This window comes from Asterias rubens, chromosome 15 (genome assembly GCF_902459465.1).
Source record: "Asterias rubens chromosome 15, eAstRub1.3, whole genome shotgun sequence".
NCBI lineage: Eukaryota > Metazoa > Echinodermata > Asteroidea > Forcipulatida > Asteriidae > Asterias > Asterias rubens.
The window spans coordinates 8391657-8405589 of NC_047076.1; the positions used below are offsets into that span (position 1 = coordinate 8391657).

At 38.6% G+C, this 13933-nt stretch overlaps 1 protein-coding gene across 1 annotated transcript in view; it reads left to right on the top strand.

The window, feature by feature from the left end:
* Positions 1 to 3467: 3467 nt before the first annotated feature.
* Positions 3468 to 13933, top strand: part of LOC117299870 (cytochrome b ascorbate-dependent protein 3-like) — a 34266-nt gene continuing 23800 nt past the window's right edge. Inside the window, exon 1 of the mRNA XM_033783452.1 lies at positions 3468 to 3741. The gene's annotated coding sequence lies outside the window, so the exon portion shown is untranslated. The remainder of the gene's footprint in view (positions 3742 to 13933) is intronic.

Consider the following 13933-nt stretch of genomic DNA (forward strand, 5'->3'; position numbering starts at 1 on the left):
AATTTTTTTTTACCATTCTTTTTCTGAGTGTAGTGACCGAAGTATGCCAGTACATGTGCTTTTATTACACACCTCGGAATAAAATATGAAATAAGAAAGAAGAAAAAAAAAATCAGGGTTTTACTACTCTGTTTCTATTCAGCATTTAACCTATGAGTAATATTATATCAAAGCGATAAAAGGAACGCATTTATTTTCCCCGGATTCATTTTTTGTTGCTGTCCACGGTTCACGTCATGGGAGGGCGCTGTACCAGTCAACCAGCTCTGGGGAGCAATTTTTTTCCGTAGAATAAAATTGCCATCCTGAAAAAACTTCCCTTTGTGTTAAGGATTCCTTTTTTTATTGATTAAGAAGAGCAAAATTTCCCCATTTTTAAAAGCATAATACGGAACCAAGGTAAAACAAATAAGACAAAATACCCTGCGGGCTAAATTCATCTCGTTATTCCTGAAAAAAGCCTCTCTGTATTTATATGAATTAATTTAATTTCAATAAGAAAAAAAGTTTTTAACATTTACTTTTTCTCATAGTAGGTCCCTAACAGCTTGGTTGTATGTGATATTTTCTACTGAACGCTAAGTGAAAAGGAGTCGCTCTATAGCGAGCCTGTGTTCCGGAGTTAACGTCAAACATACCGATAGAGTTTATTTCAAACCCTTATTTGGCGGTTGTAAGCTATGTCTACTGTGTGGGGGAGACACCTTGATTTAGGCTTTCCGATGGTATCAAAGTTGTTCAAATCCAATATTATTGTGTGAGTGATTTTACCGTTTTTACTTTGCATTTGTCTCGTTGACAGCTCTGTGTACAAACAATCCCGTTGAAGAAGCTTTTAGGAACGTTCGGAGCTTCCCCACTTGCTGTTCAAGTTCATTGAACCTGGTTCATTTTTGAATCTGTAAAATTGGTGGACAAAGATGCTGACGAAGGTTCGGCCAATTTTAGAACAACATTAACATCAAGGTAAGCAATAATAACAAATGTAACATTGGAAAATGAATCAAACTAATAACTCCCGGCCGCTGTGGCATGAGATTCTGATTCTGCCCCATCTCCTGCCAAGTACGGCAACTGTGTACATTTATATCATAGAGTTATACTCACGGCTCTGATTATACTTCTTCTGTAGCGCCCTCTCTTGAATAATCCTCCTCCAGCCCACGTTCATTTCCCGTGGGAAATCTCCGGAGGACATAATTCCCTGGGACACCGCCACCTCTGCGAACCGCATATCTCATGTTTACCGAAAGAAAATTGATTAAACATACACTAAATAGTACAAATATAGTGTTCATATAATGAAATACTAGAATGCTCATCCTCGATAAAGGTAAAGCTTAAAAGGTTTTGAAATCATGTATATAAAATTATAAAGTACACAAGATTCATCTGGTGAACAAGATGATGATGAAGGTTTGGTCAATTTTAGAATGTCACCCAGAGCGGGAAATAAAAATAAGAACGTTGGAGAACACACACAATTAAAAACTAGATTGTTGTTAATTTTCTTTTGCCAAACTATTTCAACAACCTCTGGAAATGTTATGAGCTTCAAAACAAAAGAAAGTATAAAATCAACATCACTGGCTGCAGTACACAACGCAGCATTCGTGTAAATCTGACAGGGGTCGGGCATCGCAGGGTTTTAAAGTGTCGGGTAAAGCAATTCACATGTGCCACACTGCAAAACTGCATGAAATGTTCGCGTGACTATTAATATAGCGTGTGAACCGTTTTACCAAAAACGATAATCTAAAACATATTCTTCTTATTTACGAGGCTTTCGATTACCAATATGATTATAATCATTGTAATTTATGATTTTAACCTCTTATAGACCTCATGCGAATAACGCAATTTAATTGTTATGTTCACACTCCACAAATCAATTATTAGTCGTCATCTCGCTACAAAAACACCATCGGGGTGGCGAGAAATAATTAATTGCAACCGGTCATTGTGTTTCATATTTCACCCTCGTCAAGTGTGTCCGCCCCCCCCCCTGCTCAAGCCTGATGCATCCAGAAATTCTCTCTTTATTAGCAAAACAAAAATAAATCCCTCCCTCCTTTTGGAAACCCATTGTGATTCCCCCAAGGCATTGAAGCTTGCGCGGCTTGCGTTAATTGAAGGTGGTCTTTAAAGGCAGTGGACACTATTGGTAATGACTCAAAATATTTATTAGCATAAAACCTAACTTGGTAACAAGTAATGGGGAGAGGTTGGTAGTATAAAACATTGTGAGAAACGGCTCCCTCCGAAGTGGAGTAGGTTTCGAGTGAGAAGTAATTTTCCACGAATTTGATTTCGAGACCTCAAGTTTAGAATTTGAGGTTTCGAAATCAAGCATCTGAAAGCACACGACTACGTGTGACAATGGTGTTTTTTCTTTAATTATTATCTTGCAACTTCGACGACCGATTGAGCTCAAAATTTCACAGGCTTGTTATTTTACATGTTGAGATACGGCAAGTGAGAAGACTGGTCTTTGACAATTACCAATAGTGTCTACTGTCTTTAAAGGGGGGGGGGGGGTATGTCTACACCTTCCATATTACTCCACGAAATAATTACGCTATAAAATCTTACTTTGTAAGGAGCTCTGCAGAGCTGATAATTGTATTACATTTTTGAGAAACGATTCCTTTCGAAAGAATTTGGTTTTAGAGAAAGCGATTCAAGAAATAAACGTTTTTCCAGAGTGTGTTATTCCAAACGGATTATTCTTCCTGCATGTTCACAACTGCTCCGTGTTTTCGGGTGTTATCTCGGGGAGTGTTATTTACTTCAATCCGCAAACAAACTTTAACCCACACATAAAACAAAATTATTCCATCAAATTTTGCATCGTCAACTCGCACTGTTTTGGAAAGAAACCTTCTTGAGAGAACCCCGGTACATCATTGTTTTTATCGGACAGTTCCGATTCATATCTGAACGTCTGGCATTTTTTTAAAGAGTTATTTCAATCATGACCAATGAGATATTTACTACAAGTCAAAAATACATTAGGACTACCTTTATCTAGAAATGTTTAATACCATTAACTATACTTATGCTTCCAACAGTGTACATGTAGCTGTTATTTAGAACATAGGGTAAAGCAGTTCTATTTTTGCCGTGATTGTATTTATTTATAACGTTGTATGGACTTTGTGTTCATTTTTGCAAGATTATCGCACTCCTTTAACCGACCTCTATCTTTAAGTACCTACCTCTAGTCTTATTATATTATATAGTTACTATAATGTTGCGAATCCTAGCATGTTTGGGTTAGCGCCCGTAATCGCCACAGTGCCGTGTATAGAATTGGCAATTACATACGTAGAAGTGTATTAAATCACCATCTCATGCATCCCATAGTCATTAACATGGAAAGTGCCGCATTAATCCAACTGGCCAATTTAGAGTCATGTGACGATGTCATGTGACTCGGGGGAGGCGTGTGTGCTGCTCGATGCACGAGCTATACTGTAAGTGTTTTTCTTATACGGGTTTCAAAGGAGAGAATCTGACAGCACGCCACAGTGCCTATACGGAGCTGTCTACGGTAGAAAGCAACCTCGCTCGCGCCGTGTATGAGAGAGAGAGAGAGAGCCCCCCATTCATACATTAAACATCGCTTGTGCAGGTTGCTGCCGGTACATTAGGGAACATCTGGTGCTGTGAATTAAACCCTACGCCTGGTCGAGCTTTGTGTCCGTCTGCAACCAGTGGGATTAACCCTTGGATATAAAGGTAAGGACCCTTCCATTACATTCAACAATATGTAAATGATGTTCATGAGTGTTATCACAATGAATGTTTACTGTCACGTAACTATATGCGTGCACATATCCCTGTGTACGACCATACCTTGTTTATTTATAAATTTAATGTGTGTTTAATATTTGTGTTTAATAAAGATGTGTAGATATAATACGGCTTGAAGTTGCCTCTTGCTGGTAATTCATCTTGGGCACAGATAAGCATTATAGCATTGACTGTGTTAATGCAATAGGGGGATCACTTCGTAATCGTGTGTCATAATATTATGTTTTTTTCTGTAGTAGTAGGCCTACATGTAGTACAGAAATATAGATTATATTAAGCCTTGGGTAAATTGAATCACACATATGAGATCAGCGTGTGTTTTGTGTGCAACCGGTGGTGAGAATAGCCCAATAGCCAAATACAACCAATTGTCATTGCAACACCGAGTAACGGTATCCATGTGACATCCATGTCACTGAACAGTGGAGACTGGTTTTCATTCATCCCTGGTTGAACTATAGCTCCATGGTTGAACCAACCGTGACGCGAGCCGACTATATCCTTTGTTTACGGGTTACAATCAACAATGAATACGGTGCCAGGCGATGTGCTGTGGGAATATTAAGTAATACTAATTTGCATAGCAGTGTAATTAACCCGTAGATGTACGAGTAACTATATTTATGCAGATAATAAGACATGAATGAATATATTATAATTGATTGTCACATGCCTCTTGTAAGAAATGATATTGGGACTAACTTATGTGATTTTTTTTTCTTCATTTCCGTGCGGTGTCATTTGATGCAGATATCGGGCCTATTAAGCCCCATAGTAATTGAAGCAAACCTGCATTAATTACCATGTGAGTTCCTGCAGGCAGTAATTTACTTTAATCTAATATAGACACAGGGCTTAATGGTATAGACCTTAAGTATCCTTCCATTTCATATTCCCTGTGTATTCATTAACAACGATGAATACTGATTCTCATTCAACCAGATATGGCCAGACTATTTTGTGCTGCCAGCAGTATAGACCTATATCATGCTGCCTCCATCTTGGTCATGTACACAGTACCTCATATCAAATAACAATAACAATAATTAATGCTAATAATCATTTTACAAATAGGAACCAGACTATTTTGTTCTTCCAGCCTCGGTTTGGTAACATTGATATCAATTCGAGAAATTCAAGATGGCTTCACATTGATAAAGGTTTATACCATGTCCGATATTTGGTTAGAGAGTGGCACTGTCCCCCAATGTTTCCATATACCTGAAAGGCATTGTATACGTTTGGTAATTGAAACACATTGTTTGTTTCAATTCTATATAATGTTGCAGATAAATACCATAAAACTAACCAGTTTCAAGTTTCAATTGCAAGCGTTTTCAATATATTGCCGAAAATCTTGAGCGGTTATGTCCACTTTAGGAAGAATAATCTGCACTTAGGAATCAGTTACCACAGTAACGCGTCTCAGATGTAACTTTTGGGGGACAACAAAATACATCTTTTTCCAAACCACCCAAATATAAGTTATACTATCGAACGCTGCTGTAGGCCTTTACTCCCTACCAAGTATGTTTTTATTGCATTTTAATTTTCAGAGTCGTTACCAAATACATGTATATACCCTTTAAAAACACTATTTCAACCATGCCCCACATTGAGCGCCAACATTTCCTTTTTGTACAAGGCCCCTCCTCGGAATCAATGCTTTGGCTTATCGGCTCCGGATCACGGCTCCCTGATTTTCAAAATGTATCCTTTTTGGCACAGTAGGCCTGATACTTCACAGGGGCAACGGATGCGATTGCCTCCATGCATGCCCCCTGTTCCATGACTTAGTGCCCTTGAAATGCTCCAATATAGAAATGTCAAATTTCCTTATAAAGTGCCCTTTACCAAGGAGAAAATGCCTTGGTGCCCTTGCCCTGTCGAAAAGAGAGCATGCAGGTCTGGCATTTGCAAGCATGCAGACGTGCTCTAGCCGAAGCCTTTTCAAGCCCGATTTATGATTTTTAAATTTGTCTTGAAGTTGAAGGTCAGAAAAAACAAGATGGCCGCACTACGTCGAAGGTCAATCAAAGGGATTCTTCGTCAGTCAATAGAACTTGATTATGCTGTCGAAATATTGTTCATGTTCCTGGTATCATATAACAGTGCTAAATGCTTAATACTCATTGTACAAACGGAACCAGACTATTTCTCATTCCAGCCGCGTTTTGGTTACATTGGTTTGAACGAAATAAATTCAAGATGTCTGCGGCATGGTAAAAGTCTATTTATAGTTCTATTTGATAAATCAAGGTGGAGTTTGTGTGTCAACAACACATAATAATTTGTCACTCAAAATTTAAATAATTCCTCATTTTAACCAAGACACATAAAGACCGGGCGCCCACCTTGCATGGCCTAACCAACGCATTTCTTGTATTCATCTTTTAAACAACAACAAATGCTTTTGTAAGACTGTTTGCATATATTGCGGGAGCCAGTCGCAAGTTGTATGCCATGATACGGTGTTTTTACATAGCAAGAGTGTCCCTGTATATTTGGTTTGCGGTAACACCATGTGTGTATCTACTTGCCAGGTTGAGTTTGTTACTACTGCGGAGTAGATTGTCCGGTTTTCAGGAGACTTCTCAGTTCTGAAAAGAACTGTCCTGCCTTTTAACTATTACCCGGGCGGATGGTATAGAAAATAGGCTGGGACTACTACTTTTGGATCGTGATTAACTGTACTACCGCGGAGTCAATTCTTTAATTGGTCTCAACGTTTCGACTAGCTTGCTCTAGTCATCGTCAGGAGACTGTCCCTGTCAGGAGTTTGTCCCTGCTCATAAAAATGTGATGTGTCTACAATCTTTCATTCGTATAATATAATCTTCTTATAGTGTAATATTCCATCAGTTATAATCTTCAATCATAATAGTTTTGCCATAAATAATATGAATACTGCAACAACAAAAATGACTGGTTTATCACCAGTCAACTCATACGTGCGTAATGATGGGTGACGTGATTGCGTATAGAAAGCAATGGTGACTATTGGATGTCTCACAAATACATGGTGAGTCACTATAGAAGATTGCAATCAGCTTATAAAATATATTAAGAAGGAGCGATGATACAATTATTTACATGTTTCAATTTACATCTGATGTTTTCGTTCGGGTGAGGAGAGCCCCCCTGGGGGTTGGAGGGTGGACCCCCTTGGGTGGGGGTAATAGACAACAAATCATATCGTTGAAGTGATTTTTGTAAGTCATGGCCTCATTGTGTTTATCAATGCCATATTAATGTTATTGCAAACTCTGATACATGAACCATGTACATTATATTAAAATCATGAATCTTGTGCAGAGTATAGGGCCTACTTAATCGCGTGACAATAACGTATTAGAGGGAGCCGTTTCTCACTATATCTCTCTTATCAACAGGTCTCCATTGCTCGTTAAAATACAAAGTAAGTTTTTATGCTAACAAATTGTTATTTTTTAGTAATTTCCAATAGTGTCTAGCGCCTTTAAGCAGCGCTATGAACTCGGGCCCATAGTTAATAAAGTACACAAACCCATTCATCACTTCGTTAATTGCATAACATTAATGACAATTGTTTGGTAATTTTACTTATTTGATGCCTTAATGAGGACCGTGGCTCTATTAGAAAACCCAATCTTGTTCAGACCCAACTATATGATTGGGAAGCCTAGTGAGGCTTGACCGGACGTGCATTAACTTGAAGGAACAATATCGCTGCATGCATCCGCGCATCGTGACTGTACATGTGTTATTCATCTTCAGTTCTTTGTTTAATTTGAAAATGATAATGTCACTGTTGCCTTGATCACAAGCAACTGTCTATTTTTAAACTGGTCCACAACCATACTGGTCCACAACCATTCAACATATCAATGATTGTGTTTGCTATGTTGGACTGCTACAGTAACTGTTCTGCACGTGGGGTGATCTTTGTCAGGTTTCTTGTACAAGACGGCCATTTTTAATTACCCATTTTGTACCAGACTAATGGGAGACTTTGAGGCACTAGGTGGCAGCAGACTTACCAGGTAAATTTCCATTGTTACCGTAGTTCTGAGCATGCGCACATTACCGAGAACAATGGATTTTACCTGGGAAGTCTGCTGCCACCAAGCGTCCTGAAAGTCTCCCATTGTCTCACTCTGGCGGGAGGTTTATATTGGCTGAAGATCCATACTAAAATGTTATATAAAGATGAACATAATTTATTTATCAGTGGTCGGTTACAGTTGTTACCTTTAAATATGCCTGTTGTATTCTTGGTGTATTTCTACTTCAGTGTTCGTAGATTATGTAGCATCATTTTTAGGGCCATCTCTGAATCTTTGAATCCTTAAAACTTAACATTTTTAAATGTTTCAATCTTTGGGAAATGGAATCAATTGTATGTGTATTCTTGTGCCATATGAGCTATCGGTTCACCGAACTGTCTATATTTGTGTATTGTGGCCGCTGAGAAAAACTTGAGCAATGTGACGATTTTAAGACACAGTATTAAAACTCACATTTTCAAGCGATTGTCGGCCGAAAATCGCCTCAAAAAGATACAAATTGCAGTTTTCGTTGAAACTAATTGGATGTACTTTCACTCTAGAGCGTTAGTTTGAAGAAACTAGGATGTACATTTTTTTCTTCATTTCTGCACTCCCTTTAATCTACCTTTATAGTATGATTTGTGTCGTCCGGCAGGCCTGTGGCTGTACATGGAACTATGACCTCGCACCCAGTTACTGCACGCTCGCTCCCTCCCCCGTAGGGAGAGAGCGCACGTGTGCTGTAACTTGGTGAGAGCATGGAGGAAGAGTTCATACAATCATCTACAGCCTCGGGCCTGCTTCGAATGATGACGACCATGCCCCTTTAAGTCAATTTTCTGATGGGCTTTGCTGTTGATAATGCCTCATTATTACATCATGTGTAAGGTCGTCTAAACCACACAAATTAACTTCACTTGAAAACCTTTCCCATTCTGGCGAGCATGAATGTTAACAGCGTTACCCCACAATTGAATTGCAAAGGAGGAGCATTCTGGCACGAACTTAAAGGGTATCATCCAAAATCAAGGGACAACTGCTGCTCCTAGTATGTGCAGCGTTTAGGGCAAACAAAGGCCATCGTTTGATGTGTTTTCCCTTCATCTTTTGCCATAATGTTCAACTGTTTGAAAAGGGGCAATTATTTCCATAGCTCTATAGTTGTTGCCTTTGTTTTTGGCCTCTGTGCTTAATGTTTTTTTTTTTTTTTTTTTACTGTTTATCCAACTAATATATTTCAAATCTTGAGAGGAGAATAACCACAGCCACAGTTTGGTTGCCCACGTTTTTAAAATGTTGTATCTTGGGGCACACAGTTTACAAACGATGAAGTCCAAACTAAGATCAACACAAAAATGTGGGGCATCCATACACATGTGTCATGGTGTTGAAGCCTCACACTTTGTCATGTCGTACACTGATATATTTTGTCATGGTGCCCCTATAAGTTTACATTTTGCCATGTGGTGTCACATGCATTCTTCAATGTGGTGCCCATACATTTTGTCATGTGGCTTTCATTGTCATTGTGCACCCATATACCTTTGCTATCAGTTCACTGGTACATGTTGCCATGATGCACCAATTGCTATGTTGTGCCCCGTACATTTTGTCATTGAGATGCACCCATACTGCCATGTGGTGTCAATATTTTGCCATGTTGTCCCATACATTTTGCCAGTGGTTATATACATTTTACCATGTGATGCCCATTTTTTGTCATGTGATGTACCAATATTAGTTTGTCATTTGGTGCCCGTACATTTTGCCATGCTATGCACCCATTGCCTTGTGCTGCTCCGTACATTTTGCCATCCGGCGCACACATTGGGCCGTGTGAAGCACTCATAATCAAAGGGCCATATGGTGCCCCGTACATTTTCTATGTGGTGCACCCATACATTTTGCCATGTGGTGCATACATACATACATACATACATACAAGAATGTTTTATATGCCGCCATTTCATCAAGACCACAGCGGTTTGTGATGAAACAGAGAAACAAATAAACGATGAGACAAAATGCAAGTTAAAATCAAACAGCAAAACAATCATTTTTGGAACAGGTGTGATATCATAAGCTTCTTGAAAATATGAAGTGGTGCACCTATTTTGTCATGTGGTGCACCCATTGTCATGTCATGTGGTGAAACAATAGCATAAAACAAAGGTGATTGACGACACCTTTAAATTGCACTGACATGATACCTGACCACAGAATCCATTATACCGGGTAATTTACTCCATGATTCGATTTATCAGAGTAGCGTTGCGATGCGTTCACGGCGAGGCAGTCACGGTGAGGCAGTCACGGTCAGGTGGTGATAAAGTAGACTGACCACTGTCGGAAACCTCACCTTACAAATATTGACCTCAAGTCCTCAAGGCTAGATGTTGGGAGGAATGATGATAGACTGTGACTTTAATGGCAATTTGCACAGTAGACTCAGATACTAAAAACGGTTTTTAATTTGATTGATAATGATTTGACTAAGACAGAACTGTAATTTCAGGTTTTTAGAAATAGTTGGTATTGATTTACGTTTACATGGGTGTTTGATGGGCTTTTTTGGAGACCATTATTGTTTTTTTAACAACAAATATATGGGGGGGGAAACATGTATACGAGTTGTAATTACTCCACAAGTAAATGACCATAAAAACATACTTGCTAAACCAAGGAGCACACAGTAGAGCTATTTATACTAACAAATAGAAACAATCTCATTTAAGTAATTTAGTTTAAGAGAGAGAGGGAGAGTACATTTTTACCCTTACATTTGAACCAGCGAAAGGTTTCAGACATGAAGCCTTTCTTGGGCATCTGAAAGCACACTGTGTAACCCTTGTGTTTTTTCCCCCTCATTTTTGTACACATTCGATGACCCCAATTAAGCTCACATTTTCTCATAGGGTTGTTTATTGTATACATTGGAACCACAAAGTGAGAAGACTGGTCTTTGACACTATTGGTTATTGTCAAAGACCAGTCTTCTCACTTGGTATATCTCAACCTATGCATAAAATAACAAACCCGTGAAAATTTGAGCTCGATTGGTCGTCGGAGTTGCGAGATAATTATGAAAGAAAAAACACCCTTGTCACACGAAGTTGTGTGCTTTCAGATGCTTGATTTCGAATCTGAGGTCTCGAAATCAAATTCGTGGAAAATTACTTCTTTCTCGAAAACTACTCAGCCGTTTCTTACAATGCTTTATACCATCATTCTCTCCCCATTACTCGTTACCAAGTAAGTTGTTATGCTAATAATTATTACCTAACAGTAACTACCAATAGTGTCCACTGCTTGTCCACTGCTTTTAACACAAGTTGTTTTCCAAACCAGGAACTTGGAAGAATTTTCTTCATCCATGTTCAAACAAGGTGTAAACCAACGTCGAGTCTCTTCCATTCAGATCAGTGTTTTAATACCAAGTCGAGTCTGCGATCCTTTCCAACAAATTAATATTAAATTTAATGAAAATGTCATTCAGGTATTACCCTATACTTCCACGCGTTCACATAATAACAGCGGCAATAGTAATCGAATTCCAGTTGGGCCCAAAACATGCCACTGTAGGCAATGCGAAGCAGTGCTTATTATTTTCTGAAACAGCTGCAACTAAGTGCCCTATTTGATATAGCAATCTTGTATAGTTTTCAAATTGTAGAAATTCAATTATAAGTGCAGCACTTGGCGAGTTTGGTGACCTTTTAGTAGAACCCTTGTACACTTCAAATAGCATGCCGCTCTAATTCACTCTCACAGATCGTTGGCCATTTTCCTCTCCAAGGCTAGCCACTTGTTCATGTACGATTGTTCGCTGAAGGACACTTGGAGCAAAAGCAAAATCCAGTGATGCCCAACACAGTTAGAAATCATTAACCTTCAATAGACATCTCACATACACACTGCGCCGCCATTTTTGTCGTGTTCCCAACCTGCGCGCAATGCGAGGTACTGATACTCTAAAATAATGCACAGACTGTTATTTCATTCCTGACTTGCTATATATGCTTGTAAGGGTCCTTTTGAATTTGTTCCAGCTTCTTATGCGCTTATCAATTTTAGAGCAGTTGGCATTTTTTTTTAATATAAATATAATCGGCTAGTTCAGATCCGGAGAGTATATAAAGCAATGGCTTGGACAAAGGGGGAAGGGACGTATTTTGGCTGTATCACGATAAGAGTGGGTGTACGTGGGTGTGCCTGTAATGCGAGTAGCGTGTACACTGGAAAATCATCAGGCACAGTGCTTAAAAAGGCAGTGGACACTATTGGTAATTGTTAAAGACCAGTCTTTTCACTTGGTGTATCTCAACATAATGCATACAAAACAAACCTGTGAAAATTTGAGCTCAATTGGTCGTCGAAGTTGCGAGATAGTAGTGAGAAAACACCCTTGTCACACGAACTTGGGACCTCAAATTCTTAATCTGAGGTCTCGGAAAAAAATCGTGGAAAATTACTTCTTTCTCGAAAACTACGTCACTTCAGAGGGAGACGTTTCTCACAATGTTTTATACAACCAACCTCTCCCCATTACTCGTAATCAAGAAAGGTTTTTGACATAATTATTTTGAGTAATTCCCAATAGTGTCCACTGCCTTTAAAAGCAAGATTACCTTTGGTTTTTGAAACCTTTCTTATGTTTGTTTTAATCCAATATAATGTAGATGATACAATAAAACCAATAAAAAAGGTGGTCTCGTTTTTTTAGATATCGGAGGAAATCCAGGTCAAAGTTCACTCAAAAAGAATAATCGCTAACAGGAATGCACATTCCAAGAAACGTAACTGACAGTAATGCGTTTTTTATTCAAGGGGGCACAGCAAATTATATATTTGTGTTCGTGCATAAACTACAATACTTCGAAGTGATTAGTTTTCAAAATGCGTTATGCTATCGAAATCAGCTGTAGGCTTCTGACCAAAAGTGTTTATTGCCATGAGTGATAACGTATACCTTTCTTTTAAACACTAGTGTTTAGTGTTATGCATGCCTACAGTTAACAGACTGGAATATAGCTTGACCCATAACGCCCTAGCCATTTTTCTTAGGTGTCTATAAATATAGTATTCACAAATTCATGTTTACATCAACGGTAATATACTGAAATTTTAAAATTGTATCATGTTTATTTTCTGCTATTGTATTACCCAAGCTCATAATGAACGGCTGTTACTCCGGTAACCGCATCCTTTCTAGAGCCACTTTACCCAGACAACCATGTTGTGTATTGACAGAACGTATGGGGATAATGGATTAGCTAGCGCACGGCGAGTGTGCAGCGGGGAAATAACCAGTATCTTGAAAGCCATTAGGGTTGCCGTGGAAACGGAGAAGTTGGACAAGGATGCGTCTGGAATGTGATATATCACAACGGGCCGGGCTCGCTGGCCTGCGTGCGTATAGTGTGTATACCACGCATACATTAAATACTCATGATTTCCCTGGATGCAATACCACAATAACATGAAGCTCAGGACAAAATAACGAACCTGTGATGCGTGTGCAGTTAGTGAACAGATACATTTATCATTTTCCACAATTATATGTGGTTATAAGACTCTGCCATCCGAGTTGATGTTTGCTGGCGGTTGGAGACGAGAACCAGAAAATGATAGATCATCCGTATTAAATTCATTTTAATTAAATAAAACATTTATTTCCATCTTGAATAGTACATAACAAAATGTAAAATCATCAATATCGCGGAGGCACAATCCTAAAAGCCGATGCTTGTAGTGGAGTGCCTCTATGAAGATCAAAAACAGAACAATTTTATGCAATTTATGAACAAATTAACTTCAGCTAATTCATTTTATACAATTTATGAACAAATTAACTTCAGCTAATTCATTTTATACAATTTATGAACAAATTAACTTCAGCTAATTCATTTTATGCAATTTATGAACAAATTAACTTCAGCTAATTCATTTTTACAAAGCAAAGATACACATGTGCGACGATGATCTGGCACGAAAGAAGTTTTAAAGTGTTTTGCTAATGCTATGCATGAATTTTATATTCAAAGATGAAGTTTGCGCTCTTCCTAAATGTCACAGAACTGCCGTCAGTT